Raw genomic sequence first — 19,842 nt, 5'->3', positions numbered from 1 at the left:
GAGAGAATCTGAAAAAATAAACTAAGAAATCACATTGTATGATTTTTAAACAATTTATTTGTATATTCTTGCGGAAAATAAATATTTGGACAATCAAAAAGTTTAACTCAATACTTTGTAATATAACCTCAGTTGGCAATTGCAGAGGTCAAACGTTTCCTGTAGTTCTTGACCAGGTTTTCACACACTGTAGCAGATATTTTGGCCCACTCTTCCATGAAGATCTTCTCTAGATCTGTCATGTTTTGGGGCTGTCGCCGGGCAACACAGACTTTCAACTCCCTCCACAGATTTTCTATTGGGTTGAGGTCTAGAGACTGGCTAGGCCACTCAAGGACCTTGAAATGCTTCTTACACTCCTTAGTTGCCCGGGCGGTGTGTTTGGGGTCATTGTCATGCTGGAAGACCCAGTCACGTTCCATCTATACCAAGAAGTTTGATTTTGCTCTCATCTGACCACATTACATTCTCCCAATCCTCCTCTGGATCATCCAGATGGTCACTGGCAAACTTTAGACGGGCCTGGACATGTGCTGGCTTAAGCAGGGGGACCTTTCGGGCGCAGCAGGATTTCAATCCATGATGATGTAGTGTGTTACTAATGGTAACCTTTGTGACTGTGGTCCCAGCTCTCTTGAGGTCATTGACCAGGTCCCCCCGTGTAGTTCTGGGCTGATTCCTCCCCATTCTCAAGATCATTGATACGAGGTGAGATCTTGCATGAAGCCCCAGGGTGAGGGAGATTGTCAGTGATCTTGTATTTCTTCCATTTTTTAATAATTGCGCCAACAGTTGATCTCTTCTCACCAAGCTGCTTGCCTATTGTCGAGAAGCTCATCCCAGCCTTGTGCAGCTCTACAATTTTGTCCCTGGTGTCCTTAAACAGCTCTCTGGTCTTGGCCATGGTGGAGAGGTAGCAGTCTGAGAATTTTGTCCCTGGTGTCCTTAGACAGCTCTCTGGTTTTGGCCATGGTGGAGAGGTAGCAGTCTGACTGTTTGAGGGTGTGGACAGGTGTCTTTTATACAGATAACCAGTTCAAACACGTGCCATTAATACAGGTAATGAATGGAGGATAGAAGAGCTTCTTAAAGAAGAAGTAACAGGTCTGTGAGAGACAGAAATCTTGCTGCTTGGTAGGTGTCCAAATATTTATTTTCCACAAGAATATACAAGTAAATTGTTTGAAAATCATACAATGTGATTTCCTGTTTTTTTTCCATATTCTGTCTCTCGCAGTTGAAGTGTACCTATGATGGAAATTACAGACCTCTCTCATCTTTTTAAGTGGGTCAACTTGCACAATCGGTGGATGTCCAAATACTTTTTTGCCCCACTGTATATATATTAGAGATGAGCGGGTTCGGTTTCTCTGAATCCGAACCCGCCCGAACTTCATGTTTTTTTACACGGGTCCGAGCGACTCGGATCTTCCCGCCTTGCTCGGTTAACCCGAGCGCGCCCGAACGTCATCATCACGCTGTCGGATTCTCGCGAGGCTCGGATTCTATCGCGAGACTCGGATTCTATATAAGGAGCCGCGCGTCGCGGCCATTTTTTCACACGTGCATTGAGATTGATAGGGAGAGGACGTGGCTGGCATCCTCTCCGTTTAGAAATTAAAATAGATAGGAGAGTGAGAGTGAGACACTTCATTTACTTACTGGAGCTTAGGAGGAGTTATACTAGTGACTGATGACCAGTGACCTGACCACCAGTGCAGTTTTATAATTTATTATTATTTAATAATCCGTTCTGTTCTTGTTCTCTGCCTGAAAAAAACGATACACAGTGACTCAGTCACACTCACATACCATATCTGTGCTCAGCCCAGTGTGCTGCATCATCTATGTATAATATCTGACTGTGCTCACACAGCTTAATTGTGGGGGAGACTGGGGAGCAGTTATAGGTTATAGCAGGAGCCAGGAGTACATATTAAACAGTGCACACTTTTGCTGCCAGAGTGCCACTGCCAGTGTGACTGACCACTGACCACTGTGACCAGTGACCTGACCACACTGACCACCAGTATAGTATATTGTGATTGAATGTCTGCCTGAAAAAGTACACTCGTCGTGTGACTTGTGTGGTGTTTTTTTATTCTATAAAAATTAAAAAACTCATTCTGCTGACAGACAGTGTCCAGCAGGTCCGTCATTATATAATATATACCTGTCCGGCTGCAGTAGTGATATATATATATTTTTTATATCATTATTTATCATCCAGTCTATACTAGCAGCAGACACAGTACGGTAGTTCACGGCTGTAGCTACCTCTGTGTCGGCACTCGGCAGTCCATCCATAATTGTATACCACCTACCCGTGTTTTTTTTTTCTTTCTTCTTTATACATACTACATCTCATTATCATCCAGTCTATATTAGCAGCAGACACAGTACAGTACGGTAGTCCACGGCTGTAGCTACCTCTGTGTCGGCACTCGGCAGTCCATCCATAATTGTATACCACCTACCCGTGGTTTTTTTTTTCTTTCTTCTTTATACATACTACATCTCATTATCATCCAGTCTATATTAGCAGCAGACACAGTACAGTACGGTAGTCCACGGCTGTAGCTACCTCTGTGTCGGCACTCGGCAGGCAATCCATAATTGTATACCACCTACCCGTGGTTTTTTTTTTCTTTCTTCTTTATACATACTACATCTCATTATCAACCAGTCTATATTAGCAGCAGACACAGTACGGTAGTTCACGGCTGTAGCTACCTCTGTGTCGGCACTCGGCAGTCCATCCATAATTGTATACCACCTACCCGTGGTTTTTATTTTTCTTTCTTCTTTATACATACTACATCTCATTATCATCCAGTCTATATTAGCAGCAGACACAGTACAGTACGGTAGTCCACGGCTGTAGCTACCTCTGTGTCGGCACTCGGCAGTCCATCCATAATTGTATACCACCTACCCGTGGTTTTTTTTTCTTTCTTCTTTATACATACTACATCTCATTATCAACCAGTCTATATTAGCAGCAGACACAGTACGGTAGTTCACGGCTGTAGCTACCTCTGTGTCGGCACTCGGCAGTCCATCCATAATTGTATACCACCTACCCGTGGTTTTTTTTTCTTTCTTCTTTATACATACTACATCTCATTATCATCCAGTCTATATTAGCAGCAGACACAGTACAGTACGGTAGTCCACGGCTGTAGCTACCTCTGTGTCGGCACTCGGCAGTCCATCCATAATTGTATACCACCTACCCGTGGTTTTTTTTTTCTTTCTTCTTTATACATACTACATCTCATTATCATCCAGTCTATATTAGCAGAAGACACAGTACAGTACGGTAGTCCACGGCTGTAGCTACCTCTGTGTCGGCACTCGGCAGTCCATCCATAATTGTATACCACCTACCCGTGGTTTTTTTTTTCTTTCTTCTTTATACATACTACATCTCATTATCAACCAGTCTATATTAGCAGCAGACACAGTACGGTAGTTCACGGCTGTAGCTACCTCTGTGTCGGCACTCGGCAGTCCATCCATAATTGTATAACACCTACCCGTGGTTTTTATTTTTCTTTCTTCTTTATACATACTACATCTCATTATCATCCAGACTATATTAGCAGCAGACACAGTACAGTACGGTAGTCCACGGCTGTAGCTACCTCTGTGTCGGCACTCGGCAGTCCATCCATAATTGTATACCACCTACCCGTGGTTTTTTTTTTTCTTTCTTCTTTATACATACTACATCTCATTATCAACCAGTCTATATTAGCAGCAGACACAGTACGGTAGTTCACGGCTGTAGCTACCTCTGTGTCGGCACTCGGCAGTCCATCCATAATTGTATACCACCTACCCGTGGTTTTTTTTTCTTTCTTCTTTATACATACTACATCTCATTATCATCCAGTCTTTATTAGCAGCAGACACAGTACAGTACGGTAGTCCACGGCTGTAGCTATCTCTGTGTCGGCACTCGGCAGTCCATCCATAATTGTATACCACCTACCCGTGGTTTTTTTTCTCTTTCTTCTTTATACATACTACATCTCATTATCAACCAGTCTATATTAGCAGCAGACACAGTACAGTACGGTAGTCCACGGCTGTAGCTACCTCTGTGTCGTCACTCGGCAGTCCATCCATAATTGTATACCATCTACCCGTGGTTTTTATTTTTCTTTCTTCTTTATACATACTACATCTCATTATCAACCAGTCTATATTAGCAGCAGACACAGTACGGTAGTTCACGGCTGTAGCTACCTCTGCGTCGGCACTCGGCAGTCCATCCATAATTGTATACCACCTACCCGTGGTTTTTATTTTTCTTTCTTCTTTATACATACTACATCTCATTATCATCCAGTCTATATTAGCAGCAGACACAGTACAGTACGGTAGTCCACGGCTGTAGCTACCTCTGTGTCGGCACTCGGCAGTCCATCCATAATTGTATACCACCAACCCGTGGTTTTTATTTTTCTTTCCTCTTTATACATACTACATCTCATTATCAACCAGTCTATATTAGCAGCAGACACAGTACGGTAGTTCACGGCTGTAGCTACCTCTGTGTCGGCACTCGGCAGTCCATCCATAATTGTATACCACCTACCCGTGGTTTTTATTTTTCTTTCTTCTTTATACATACTACATCTCATTATCATCCAGTCTATATTAGCAGCAGACACAGTACAGTACGGTAGTCCACGGCTGTAGCTACCTCTGTGTCGGCACTCGGCAGTCCATCCATAATTGTATTCCACCTACCCGTGGTTTTTTTTTCTTTCTTCTTTATACATACTACATCTCATTATCAACCAGTCTATATTAGCAGCAGACACAGTACGGTAGTTCACGGCTGTAGCTACCTCTGTGTCGGCACTCGGCAGTCCATCCATAATTGTATACCACCTGCCCGTGGTTTTTTTTTTCTTTCTTCTTTATACATACTACATCTCATTATCAACCAGTCTATATTAGCAGCAGACACAGTACAGTACGGTAGTCCACGGCTGTAGCTACCTCTGTGTCGGCACTCGGCAGTCCATCCATAATTGTATACCACCTACCCGTGGTTTTTTTTTTCTTTCTTCTTTATACATACTACATCTCATTATCAACCAGTCTATATTAGCAGCAGACACAGTACAGTACGGTAGTCCACGGCTGTAGCTACCTCTGTGTCGGCACTCGGCAGTCCATCCATAATTGTATACTAGTATCCATCCATCTCCATTGTTTACCTGAGGTGCCTTTTAGTTGTGCCTATTAAAATATGGAGAACAAAAATGTTGAGGTTCCAAAATTAGGGAAAGATCAAGATCCACTTCCACCTCGTGCTGAAGCTGCTGCCACTAGTCATGGCCGAGACGATGAAATGCCAGCAACGTCGTCTGCCAAGGCCGATGCCCAATGTCATAGTACAGAGCATGTCAAATCCAAAACACCAAATATCAGTAAAAAAAGGACTCCAAAACCTAAAATAAAATTGTCGGAGAAGCGTAAACTTGCCAATATGCCATTTACCACACGGAGTGGCAAGGAACGGCTGAGGCCCTGGCCTATGTTCATGGCTAGTGATTCAGCTTCACATGAGGATGGAAGCACTCAGCCTCTCGCTAGAAAACTGAAAAGACTCAAGCTGGCAAAAGCACCGCAAAGAACTGTGCGTTCTTCGAAATCCCAAATCCACAAGGAGAGTCCAATTGTGTCGGTTGCGATGCCTGACCTTCCCAACACTGGACGTGAAGAGCATGCGCCTTCCACCATTTGCACGCCCCCTGCAAGTGCTGGAAGGAGCACCCGCAGTCCAGTTCCTGATAGTCAGATTGAAGATGTCAGTGTTGAAGTACACCAGGATGAGGAGGATATGGGTGTTGCTGGCGCTGGGGAGGAAATTGACCAGGAGGATTCTGATGGTGAGGTGGTTTGTTTAAGTCAGGCACCCGGGGAGACACCTGTTGTCCGTGGGAGGAATATGGCCACTGACATGCCTGGTGAAAATACCAAAAAAATCAGCTCTTCGGTGTGGAAGTATTTCAACAGAAATGCGGACAACAGGTGTCAAGCCGTGTGTTGCCTTTGTCAAGCTGTAATAAGTAGGGGTAAGGACGTTAACCACCTCGGAACATCCTCCCTTATACGTCACCTGCAGCGCATTCATAATAAGTCAGTGACAAGTTCAAAAACTTTGGGCGACAGCGGAAGCAGTCCACTGACCAGTAAATCCCTTCCTCTTGTAACCAAGCTCACGCAAACCACCCCACCAACTCCCTCAGTGTCAATTTCCTCCTTCCCCAGGAATGCCAATAGTCCTGCAGGCCATGTCACTGGCAATTCTGACGAGTCCTCTCCTGCCTGGGATTCCTCCGATGCATCCTTGCGTGTAACGCCTACTGCTGCTGGCGCTGCTGTTGTTGCTGCTGGGAGTCGATGGTCATCCCAGAGGGGAAGTCGTAAGCCCACTTGTACTACTTCCAGTAAGCAATTGACTGTTCAACAGTCCTTTGCGAGGAAGATGAAATATCACAGCAGTCATCCTGCTGCAAAGCGGATAACTGAGGCCTTGACAACTATGTTGGTGTTAGACGTGCGTCCGGTATCCGCCGTTAGTTCACAAGGAACTAGACAATTTATTGAGGCAGTGTGCCCCCGTTACCAAATACCATCTAGGTTCCACTTCTCTAGGCAGGCGATACCGAGAATGTACACGGACGTCAGAAAAAGACTCACCAGTGTCCTAAAAAATGCAGTTGTACCCAATGTCCACTTAACCACGGACATGTGGACAAGTGGAGCAGGGCAGGGTCAGGACTATATGACTGTGACAGCCCACTGGGTAGATGTATGGACTCCCGCCGCAAGAACAGCAGCGGCGGCACCAGTAGCAGCATCTCGCAAACGCCAACTCTTTCCTAGGCAGGCTACGCTTTGTATCACCGGTTTCCAGAATACGCACACAGCTGAAAACCTCTTACGGCAACTGAGGAAGATCATCGCGGAATGGCTTACCCCAATTGGACTCTCCTGTGGATTTGTGGCATCGGACAACGCCAGCAATATTGTGTGTGCATTAAATATGGGCAAATTCCAGCACGTCCCATGTTTTGCACATACCTTGAATTTGGTGGTCCAGAATTTTTTAAAAAACGACAGGGGCGTGCAAGAGATGCTGTCGGTGGCCAGAAGAATTGCGGGACACTTTCGGCGTACAGGCACCACGTACAGAAGACTGGAGCACCACCAAAAACTACGGAACCTGCCCTGCCATCATCTGAAGCAAGAAGTGGTAACGAGGTGGAATTCAACCCTCTATATGCTTCAGAGGTTGGAGGAGCAGCAAAAGGCCATTCAAGCCTATACAATTGAGCACGATATAGGAGGTGGAATGCACCTGTCTCAAGCGCAGTGGAGAATGATTTCAACGTTGTGCAAGGTTCTGATGCCCTTTGAACTTGCCACACGTGAAGTCAGTTCAGACACTGCCAGCCTGAGTCAGGTCATTCCCCTCATCAGGCTTTTGCAGAAGAAGCTGGAGACATTGAAGGAGGAGCTAACACGGAGCGATTCCGCTAGGCATGTGGGACTTGTGGATGGAGCCCTTAATTCGCTTAACAAGGATTCACGGGTGGTCAATCTGTTGAAATCAGAGCACTACATTTTGGCCACCGTGCTCGATCCTAGATTTAAAGCCTACCTTGGATCTCTCTTTCCGGCAGACACAAGTCTGCTGGGGTTGAAAGACCTGCTGGTGAGAAAATTGTCAAGTCAAGCGGAACGCGACCTGTCAACATCTCCTCCTTCACATTCTCCCGCAACTGGGGGTGCGAGGAAAAGGCTCAGAATTCCGAGCCCACCCGCTGGCGGTGATGCAGGGCAGTCTGGAGCAACTGCTGATGCTGACATCTGGTCCGGACTGAAGGACCTGACAACGATTACGGACATGTCGTCTACTGTCACTGCATATGATTCTCTCAACATTGAAAGAATGGTGGAGGATTATATGAGTGACCGCATCCAAGTAGGCACGTCACACAGTCCGTACTTATACTGGCAGGAAAAAGAGGCAATTTGGAGGCCCTTGCACAAACTGGCTTTATTCTACCTAAGTTGCCCTCCCACAAGTGTGTACTCCGAAAGAGTGTTTAGTGCCGCCGCTCACCTTGTCAGCAATCGGCGTACGAGGTTACATCCAGAAAATGTGGAGAAGATGATGTTCATTAAAATGAATTATAATCAATTCCTCCGCGGAGACATTGACCAGCAGCAATTGCCTCCACAAAGTACACAGGGAGCTGAGATGGTGGATTCCAGTGGGGACGAATTGATAATCTGTGAGGAGGGGGATGTACACGGTGATATATCGGAGGATGATGATGAGGTGGACATCTTGCCTCTGTAGAGCCAGTTTGTGCAAGGAGAGATTAATTGCTTCTTTTTTGGTGGGGGTCCAAACCAACCCGTCATATCAGTCACAGTCGTGTGGCAGACCCTGTCACTGAAATGATGGGTTGGTTAAAGTGTGCATGTCCTGTTTATACAACATAAGGGTGGGTGGGAGGGCCCAAGGACAATTCCATCTTGCACCTCTTTTTTCTTTAATTTTTCTTTGCGTCATGTGCTGTTTGGGGAGGGTTTTTTGGAAGGGCCATCCTGCGTGACACTGCAGTGCCACTCCTAGATGGGCCCGGTGTTTGTGTCGGCCACTAGGGTCGCTTATCTTACTCACACAGCTACCTCATTGCGCCTCTTTTTTTCTTTGCGTCATGTGCTGTTTGGGGAGGGTTTTTTGGAAGGGCCATCCTGCGTGACACTGCAGTGCCACTCCTAGATGGGCCCGGTGTTTGTGTCGGCCACTAGGGTCGCTTATCTTACTCACACAGCTACCTCATTGCGCCTCTTTTTTTCTTTGCGTCATGTGCTGTTTGGGGAGGGTTTTTTGGAAGGGACATCCTGCGTGACACTGCAGTGCCACTCCTAGATGGAACCGGTGTTTGTGTCGGCCACTAGGGTCGCTTATCTTACTCACACAGCTACCTCATTGCGCCTCTTTTTTTCTTTGCGTCATGTGCTGTTTGGGGAGGGTTTTTTGGAAGGGACATCCTGCGTGACACTGCAGTGCCACTCCTAGATGGGCCCGGTGTTTGTGTCGGCCACTAGGGTCGCTTATCTTACTCACACAGCTACCTCATTGCGCCTCTTTTTTTCTTTGCGTCATGTGCTGTTTGGGGAGGGTTTTTTGGAAGGGACAACCTGCGTGACACTGCAGTGCCACTCCTAGATGGGCCCGGTGTTTGTGTCGGCCACTAGGGTCGCTTATCTTACTCACACAGCTACCTCATTGCGCCTCTTTTTTTCTTTGCGTCATGTGCTGTTTGGGGAGGGTTTTTTAAAAGGGCCATCCTGCGTGACACTGCAGTGCCACTCCTAGATGGGCCCGGTGTTTGTGTCGGCCACTAGGGTCGCTTATCTTACTCACACAGCTACCTCATTGCGCCTCTTTTTTTCTTTGCGTCATGTGCTGTTTGGGGAGGGTTTTTTGGAAGGGACATCCTGCGTGACACTGCAGTGCCACTCCTAGATGGGCCCGGTGTTTGTGTCGGCCACTAGGGTCGCTTATCTTACTCACACAGCTACCTCATTGCGCCTCTTTTTTTCTTTGCGTCATGTGCTGTTTGGGGAGGGTTTTTTGGAAGGGACATCCTGCGTGACACTGCAGTGCCACTCCTAGATGGGCCCGGTGTTTGTGTCGGCCACTAGGGTCGCTTATCTTACTCACACAGCTACCTCATTGCGCCTCTTTTTTTCTTTGCGTCATGTGCTGTTTGGGGAGGGTTTTTTGGAAGGGACATCCTGCGTGACACTGCAGTGCCACTCCTAGATGGGCCAGGTGTTTGTGTCGGCCACTAGGGTCGCTTAGCTTAGTCATCCAGCGACCTCGGTGCAAATTTTAGGACTAAAAATAATATTGTGAGGTGTGAGGTATTCAGAATAGACTGAAAATGAGTGGAAATGATGGTTTTTGAGGTTAATAATACTTTGGGATCAAAATGACCCCCAAATTCTATGATTTAAGCTGTTTTTTAGGTTTTTTGGAAAAAAACACCCGAATCCAAAACACACCCGAATCCGACAAAAAAAATTCGGTTAGGTTTTGCCAAAACGCGGTCGAACCCAAAACACAGCCGCAGAACCGAACCCAAAACCAAAACACAAAACCCGAAAAATTTCCGGCGCTCATCTCTAATATATATATATTTATTTGAGGCTGATCTCCGATTGGACTGTTCCATTCAGAGTGGTGTACAGCTCCTGATGTTCAGATACGCTCTGCTATTTTATCTTAGATGTACACTTTTGTATGCATGTGTAATAAACATATCACACCATACATTGTTAGTTTCACACCACATATTGCTGATATCTTTGAGATCATGGAAACGCAGGAGTTGACTGGCCGACTTGCCATAAGAATACACCTTAAGGCTCATATAGGCAAAAAAGAGATTATTTTTGCCATATTTCATGGTACATGTACACTTGGGAATAATTCATGGACCACAGTTAAAGTCTCACTGGGATATTACAGTAGGACGCGCCTGTTGTCTCTTACAGATGCACACCACCCATTTACCATAGGTTTCTGACATATTAAGAGCTACCACTGTGAAACAGGGAGTGTTTTCACATACAGTATAGAAATTTATCTCTAGCAAAGAGACTGTTTTGTATGTTTATTTTTATTGGCACAATTTTTATTTTTATTGAATATTTGTGTTAGTGTCATGATCATAATAGCAGTAGTATTCATTGCCGGGATGACCATCCGGCATTTGCCAGAAGGTCCAATGGGCAGATGGGCCTGTCCGGCCTTGTGAATGCCTGAATAGCTCCGCACTCTGCGCAACCTGCATGTTTAAACTGGAGCTTTCTGTGAGTCCATGCCCAATCACTTTTGGCACATCCGTGTGAGATGTGCCAAACATTGGCAGCTCTTCCATCAAGAGCCCTGTACAAATGACACAGTCCTCTTATAAGTGCTGGCTGTGTCCACTTGGGTTTTCAGTGGTCCTGGATGATGATTGATGTGGACACCATCCTGCATTCCTCAGTAAGGACCCGCTCATCCCTTGAGCTTCTCCATTTGCTTACTTTCCCCCTCACCTTCATAGCTCCTCTTGTGTACTTTTTCCCTCCATTTTCCCCTCTGGAGTTTGATGAGTTCATCTTTCACAAATTATTGAACTTCTGGAGTGTTGTCTTTTGGATGTTGTCAGCTCTTCAGCTGCACTTTTCTTCTTTGCATACCTTACTGTTTTATTGTGGGTTTTTTTTTTTTTTTTATTAGTGCCTTGTGTTATTTTATGTTATCGTACGTGATATTGCTGCAATTAGTTTGGTGATCATAACTGTCGACTACTACACTTTGATATCTGCCACTGTGATATGTGCAGATACTTTGGAAGATCTACTCCCAATAAAATGGGCAAATTTAAACAATCTCTATCCTCTTCTCAAGCCTCTGCACCAATTTTCCCACCCCCTCCACACCCCATTAGAGACTACTGGCTGTTCTATTTCAGGCACAGCTCCTTCCATGACAATTTCTTATGCCATTAAAGAATGTGCATTTCTCTAGTTCCTGTGTTTGGAAAAACCTGTGCTGACATTTGTGCCTCTGTAGCTTCCTTAGCTACCCGTATTGAGGCTAACACACAACGTGTTATCATCCTTGAACAGCTCACATTCGCTACGTTACAAAATTCTGTATTGTCACAGTCTAAGACCACAACCTCCGTGTCTGAAAAAATTTACGATCTCCATTTGGGAGAGGCACATAGACTCCTTACCTCACATTTTGCGTCTTCAGATACATAGTTGTTTCTGTGGTATGAAACATGGCTATACTTTTCTAACCCCCCCCCCCCCACACACAATATCTTTTGAGGCCTATCATACTCTTTCTTCTTAAGAGGCCCCCATACCTCTCTGTTTTAGTTTTTCATTTACTTTTTGTTTTCCTTGTTACTTTTTTTGATGACTGACCCTGGCCAGCCCTAATGTTATTGTTATGATATAAATGTATGATCTTGTTATACATACTGTTATAATTGTTATTCCTCTTCAACATGTGCATGATGTGGTATGATATGTAAAAAAAAATAAAAAAAAATCTAATCAGTGGTAGAGCTATAACGACATTAACCAAAAATATATACAAGTTCCCGTAAACCTAATATTGTATATCCTCTACATAACAGAACTTAGAAATCGATGCAGTAAATCCATCTACGAAGTCACTAAGACAGTCATTTTTCACCATGCATGTTACACTAACTTCAATGATAATACTGTATATAGGTATTATACTCACTAGCTTCTCTTATACATTGCTGTCACATATGTGAGCATGTTGCCTCATTCCAAGAAGTGCTCAGATAGAGTCTGTTTAATTTGCCGCTCCACTGGTTTACAAATGGCAACACCAGTGGCAATCTGACAAATTGATCATCTGATGGAAAAACAAAAGCCTTTTAATGTCCAGGAGGCAGAGATGCAGAAGATATTCTTACAATAAATGCTTGATTATATACTGTAGTCAATATACTATATATACGCACAGTAAAGTACAGTGCACCCAGAAAGTATTCACAGCACTTTCCTTTTTCCACATTTTGTTATGTTACAGCCTTATTCCAAAATGGAATAAATTATTTTTTCCCTCAAAATTCTATACACAATACCCCATAATGACAACGTGAAAAAAGTTTTTTTGAGATCTTTGGAAATCTATTAATAATAAAACACAAATAGGCCCTACACACTGGCCGATTTGACAGCAAGATATGAATGATCTTGTTTATTAATGAACGAGATAACGTTCATATCGTGCAGTTTGGAGGCACCAGCGATGAACGATGCGCGGCCCCGCGCTCGTTCATCGCTGGTGCCCCATCGGCTGTGCATGCAGGCCAATATGGACGATCTCGTCTATATTTGCCTGCACTTCTATGGAGCCGGGTGACGGGGGGAGTGAAGAAACATCACTCCCCCCGTCACTGCCCCCTTGCCGCCGGGTCACCCGTCGGACGTATCCGCTGTCGAGCAGCTCGGCGGCGGATCGCCAAATGTGTAGGGCCCTTAAGAAATCACATGTACATACAGTAAATATTCGCAGCCTTTTCCATGAAGCTCAAAATTGAGCTCAGGTTCATCCTGTTTCCACTGATCATCCTTGAGAGGTTCCTACAGCTTAATTGGAGTCCACCTGTGGTAAATTCAGTTGATTGGACATGATTAAAAATAAAGGCAATAATAATTATAATATAATGCAGGCATTCCCAACCGCGGTCCTCAAGGCACACCAACAGTGCAGGTTTTAGTGATATCCAGGCTTCAGCACAGATGGTTAAATCAAAATAACTGAGCTCCTAATTAAGTCACCTGTGCTAAAGCCTAAATATCACTAAAACCTGCACTGTTGGTGTGCCTTGAGGACCGTGGTTGGGAAACACTGATATAATGCAACATTTTTTGGGAAGCTATTTGTAGCAAACATGTAAATGGCCACTTATCATGTCAATGACCAACAGTTATCAACAGTTATCAATTAGTTTTAATGGGATGTAAGTTGGTCAATTAAAGAAAATGTATAGTTAATATGGGTTTCTTTCTGCACGTACAGTTTCGTAACTATTTACATAAATACAAATCTACTATAGTTAATATATGAATGTTTTTTACTATGTTAATAATATATATATATATATATATATATATATATATATATATATATCTTTATGCTGAAAAGTAAATGCAGAAAAGAGGTGAAGTTGAAGGCATCTGTGCGAGAGAGCTAGGAGGGGGAACATGCTGAGTGAGAAGTGAGGGGAAGGAGGTGGTTGCAGGTGAGAGGTAGGAGGGACTGAACATGGAGTGCGGTGGGAGGAAGAGATTTATTTGCAAGTAGTTGGTGAAAAGAACATGCAGGGGAGATGGGATGAGGGGGCTTATTGCTGAGAAGCTGGACGAATGGTACATACATTAGAGGGGTGGGAAGTAGGGGCTTGCTGAGGAGTGGTAGAAGGTAGGGCACATGCAGGAGAGTGGGAGAAAGGAGGCCTTGTAGTGGGGTGGTGGAAGGGAGGGGGCATGCTGGGGAAGGCGGTAGATGCAGGCATGCAGGTGAGTGGTTAAAGGGGGGAACATGGCGAGAAGTATGAGATAGAGGGAGTGGCATGCAGGGGAGTGGTGTAAGGGAGTGGGCTTGCAGCTTAGTGGTGAGAGGGCAGGGAAATGCTGGGGAGTAATGGTAAAGGGGGGGCTTGCTGGGGAGTGGTGGAAATCTTGGGGCATATAGAGGAGTGATAGGATGGAGGAGAGATGTAGTGGAGTGTACTGTAGCTGCTATTTTTATTAATATTTAGTTTTTCAAATTTCCACTGTACACATCAGAGTCCCAACTTTTCTGCCTGTAAAGAATATAAACATAAAATTTATTTGCAAAAACCACCTGAAATACTGCTGGAAATCCTCTCAAACAACAGAGGTGGTTATGACAGATAAACAGATACAATTGCATCCAAATGGCACAGGATTCACTGTAAAGAACACAAAGCACATGCTTAGGGTGATGCAAGCAAATGGTGATTTTGAGAATGCTTCACATTCATGCTACATTAAATAGCACATATATAAAATGGTCCACATGGCCTCTACGTGTGTGACAAAACATACCGTGAAATTTTAAATACTAGGTTCTGCTGTCTTAATTAGTCTGGTGGTTTGCTTCTGTAGTCCCCTGAAAATGTGTCAGATAATTATTGATGAGCAGGTTCGGTTTCTCGGAAACCGAACCCCCCCGAACTTCACCCTTTTTACACGGGTCCGAGCCATACTCGGATTCTCCCGTATGGCTCGGGTAACCCGAGCGCGCCCGAACGTCATCATCCCGCTGTCGGATTCTCGCGAGATTCGGATTCTATATAAGCAGCCGCACGTCGCCGCCATTTTCACTCGTGCATTGGAAATGTTAGGGAGAGGACGTGGCTGGCGTCCTCTCCGTTATTGTTGAACTTGATTGTGCATTATTGCTTAATTCATTGTGGGGAGGACTGGGGAGCAGCTGTATAATATAGGAGGAGTACAGTGCAGAGTTTTGCTGATCAGTGACCACCAGTTATCCGTTCTCTGCCTGAAAAAAAACGCTCCATATCTGTGCTCACAGTGTGCTGCATATATCTGTGCTCACACTGCTTAATTGTGGGGACTGGGGAGCAGCTGTATTATATAGCAGGAGTACAGTGCAGAGTTTTCCTGACAGTGACCACCAGTATACGTTGTCTGCCTGAAAAACACTACATATCTGTGCTCAGTGTGCTGCTTTATTGTGGGGACTGGGGACCACCAGTATAATATTATATAGGAGGAGTACAGTGCAGAGTTTTGCTGACCTGTGACCACCAGTATATAATATATAGCATTACGGTACAGTAGGCCACTGCTGTACCTACCTCTGTGTCGTCATTAAGTATACTATCCATCTACATTCTATACCTGTGGTGCATTTTAGTTTTGCAGTTTGCTGACACAGTGACCACCAGTATACTATATATAGCAGTACGGAAGGCCACTGCTGTACCTACCTCTGTGTCGTCATTAAGTATACTAACCATCTACATTCTATACCTGTGGTGCGTTTTAGTTTTGCAGTTTGCTGACACAGTGTCCACCAGTATACTATATATAGCAGTACGGAAGGCCACTGCTGTACCTACCTCTGTGTCGTCATTAAGTATACTATCCATCTACATTCTATACCTGTGGTGCATTTTAGTTTTGCAGTTTGCTGACACAGTGACCACCAGTATACTATATATAGCAGTACGGAAGGCCACTGCTGTACCTACCTCTGTGTCGTCATTAAGTATACTATCCATCTTCATTCTATACCTGTGGTGCATTTTAGTTTTGCAGTTTGCTGACACAGTGACCACCAGTATACTATATATAGCAGTACGGAAGGCCACTGCTGTACCTACCTCTGTGTCGTCATTAAGTATACTATCCATCTACATTCTATACCTGTGGTGCATTTTAGTTTTGCAGTTTGCTGACACAGTGACCACCAGTATACTATATATAGCAGTACGGAAGGCCACTGCTGTACCTACCTCTGTGTCGTCATTAAGTATACTATCCATCTACATTCTATACCTGTGGTGCATTTTAGTTTTGCAGTTTGCTGACACAGTGACCACCAGTATACTATATATAGCAGTACGGAAGGCCACTGCTGTACCTACCTCTGTGTCGTCATTAAGTATCCTATCCATCTACATTCTATACCTGTGGTGCATTTTAGTTTTGCAGTTTGCTGACACAGTGACCACCAGTATACTATATATAGCAGTACGGAAGGCCACTGCTGTACCTACCTCTGTGTCGTCATTAAGTATACTATCCATCTACATTCTATACCTGTGGTGCATTTTAGTTTTGCAGTTTGCTGACACAGTGACCACCAGTATACTATATATAGCAGTACGGTACGTAAGGCCACTGCTGTACCTACCTCTGTGTCATCATTAAGTATACTATCCATCTACATTCTATACCTGTGGTGCATTTTAGTTTTGCAGTTTGCTGACACAGTGACCACCAGTATACTATATATAGCAGTACAGTACGGAAGGCCACTGCTGTACCTACCTCTGTGTCATCATTAAGTATACTATCCATCTACATTCTATATCTGTGGTGCATTTTAGTTTTGCAGTTTGCTGACACAGTGACCACCAGTATATATAGCAGTACGGTACGGAAGGCCACTGCTCTACCTACCTCTGTGTCGTCAAGTATACTATCCATCCATACCTGTGGTGCATTTCAGTTGTGCACAGTATAAATAGTAGTAGGCCATTGCTACTGATACTGGCATATAATTCCACACATTATAAAATGGAGAACAAAAATGTGTAGGTTAAAATAGGGAAAGATCAAGATCCACTTCCACCTCGTGCTGAAGCTGCTGCCACTAGTCATGGCCGAGACGATGAAATGCCATCAACATCGTCTGCCAAGGCCAATGCCCAATGTCATAGTAGAGAGCATGTAAAATCCAAAAAACAAAAGTTCAGTAAAATGACCCAAAAATCAAAATTAAAAGCGTCTGAGGAGAAGCGTAAACTTGCCAATATGCCATTTACGACACGGAGTGGCAAGGAACGGCTGAGGCCCTGGCCTATGTTCATGGCTAGTGGTTCAGCTTCACATGAGGATGGAAGCACTCATCCTCTCGCTAGAAAAATGAAAAGACTTAAGCTGGCAAAAGCACAGCAAAGAACTGTGCGTTCTTCTAAATCACAAATACCCAAGGAGAGTCCAATTGTGTCCGTTGCGATGCCTGACCTTCCCAACACTGGACGGGAAGAGCTTGCACCTTCCACCATTTGCACGCCCCCTGCAAGTGCTGGAAGGAGCACCCGCAGTCCAGTTCCTGATAGTCAAATTGAAGATGTCAAGGATGAGGATATGGGTGTTGCTGGCGCTCGGGAGGAAATTGACAAGGAGGATTCTGATGGTGAGGTGGTTTGTTTAAGTCAGGCACCCGGGGAGACACCTTTTGTCCGTGGGACGAATGTGGCCATTGACATGCCTGGTCAAAATACAAAAAAAAATCAGCTCTTCGGTGTGGAATTATTTCAACACAAATGCGGACAACAGGTGTCAAGCCGTGTGTTGTCTTTGTCAAGCTGTAATAAGTAGGGGTAAGGACGTTAACCACCTCGGAACATCCTCCCTTATACGTCACCTGCAGCGCATTCATCATAAGTCAGTGACAAGTTCAAAAACTTTGGGTGACAGCGGAAGCAGTCCACTGACCACTAAATCCCTTCCTCTTGTAACCAAGCTCCTGCAAACCACACCACCAACTCCCTCAGTGTCAATTTCCGCCTTACCCAGGAAAGCCAATACTCCTGCAGGCCATGTCACTGGCAAGTCTGATGAGTCCTCTCCTGCCTGGGATTCCTCCGATGCATCCTTGAGTGTAACGCCTACTACTGCTGGCGCTGCTGTTGTAGCTGCTGGGAGTCGATCGTCATCCCAGAGGGGAAGTCGGAAGACCACTTGTACTACTTCCAGTAAGCAATTGACTGTCCAACAGTCCTTTGCGAGGAAGATGAAATATCACAGCAGTCATCCTGCTGCAAAGCCGATAACTCATGCCTTGGCAGCCTGGGCGGTGAGAAACGTGGTTCCGGTATCCACCGTTAATTCAGAGCCAACTAGAGACTTGATTGAGGTACTGTGTCCCCGGTACCAAATACCATCTAGGTTCCATTTCTCTAGGCAGGCGATACCGAAAATGTACACAGACCTCAGAAAAAGACTCACCAGTGTCCTAAAAAATGCAGTTGTACCCAATGTCCACTTAACCACGGACATGTGGACAAGTGGAGCAGGGCAGACTCAGGACTATATGACTGTGACAGCCCACTGGGTAGATGTATTGCCTCCCGCAGCAAGAACAGCAGCGGCGGCACCAGTAGCAGCATCTCGCAAACGCCAACTTGTTCCTAGGCAGGCTACGCTTTGTATCACCGCTTTCCAGAAGAGGCACACAGGTGACAAACTCTTACGGAAACTGAGGAAGATCATCGCAGAATGGCTTACCCCAATTGGACTCTCCTGGGGATTTGTGACATCGGACAACGCCAGCAATATTGTGCGTGCATTACATCTGGGCAAATTCCAGCACGTCCCATGTTTTGCACATACATTGAATTTGGTGGTGCAGAATTATTTAAAAAACGACAGGGGCGTGCAAGAGATGCTGTCGGTGGCCCAAAGAATTGCGGGCCACTTTCGGCATTCAGCCACCGCGTACAGAAGACTGTAGCACCACCAAACATTCCTGAACCTGCCCTGCCATCATCTGAAGCAAGAGGTGGTAACGAGGTGGAATTCAACCCTCTATATGCTTCAGAGGATGGAGGAGCAGCAAAAGGCCATTCAAGCCTATACATCTGCCCACGATATAGGCAAAGGAGGGGGAATGCACCTGACTCAAGCGCAGTGGAGAATGATTTCAACGTTGTGCAAGGTTCTGCAACCCTTTGAATTTGCCACACGTGAAGTCAGTTCAGACACTGCCAGCCTGAGTCAGGTCATTCCCCTCATCAGGCTTTTGCAGAAGAAGCTGGAGACATTGAAGGAGGAGCTAAAACAGAGCGATTCCGCTAGGCATGTGGGACTTGTGGATGGAGCCCTTAATTCGCTTAACCAGGATTCACGGGTGGTCAATCTGTTGAAATCAGAGCACTACATTTTGGCCACCGTGCTCGATCCTAGATTTAAAACCTACGTTGTATCTCTATTTCCGGCAGACACAAGTCTGCAGGGGTTCAAAGACCTGCTGGTGAGAAAATTGTCAAGTCAAGCGGAACGTGACCCGTCAACATCTCCTCCTTCACATTCTCCCGCAACTGGGGGTGCGAGGAAAAGGCTAAGAATTCCGAGCCCACCCGCTGGCGGTGATGCAGGGAAGTCTGGAGCGAGTGCTGACATCTGGTCCGGACTGAAGGAACTGCCAACGATTACTGACATGTCGTCTACTGTCACTTCATATGATTCTCTCACCATTGAAAGAATGGTGGAGGATTATATGAGTGACCGCATCCAAGTAGGCACGTCAGACAGTCCGTACGCATACTGGCAGGAAAAAGAGGCAATTTGGAGGCCCTTGCACAAACTGGCTTTATTCTACCTAAGTTGCCCTCCCTCCAGTGTGTACTCCGAAAGAGTGTTTAGTGCAGCCGCTCACCTTGTCAGCAATCGGCGTACGAG

Source organism: Pseudophryne corroboree, chromosome 5 (assembly GCF_028390025.1).
Source record: "Pseudophryne corroboree isolate aPseCor3 chromosome 5, aPseCor3.hap2, whole genome shotgun sequence".
Taxonomy (NCBI): domain Eukaryota; kingdom Metazoa; phylum Chordata; class Amphibia; order Anura; family Myobatrachidae; genus Pseudophryne; species Pseudophryne corroboree.
The sequence above is the reverse complement of the archived record's forward strand: the minus strand, read 5'-3'. Positions refer to the sequence as shown.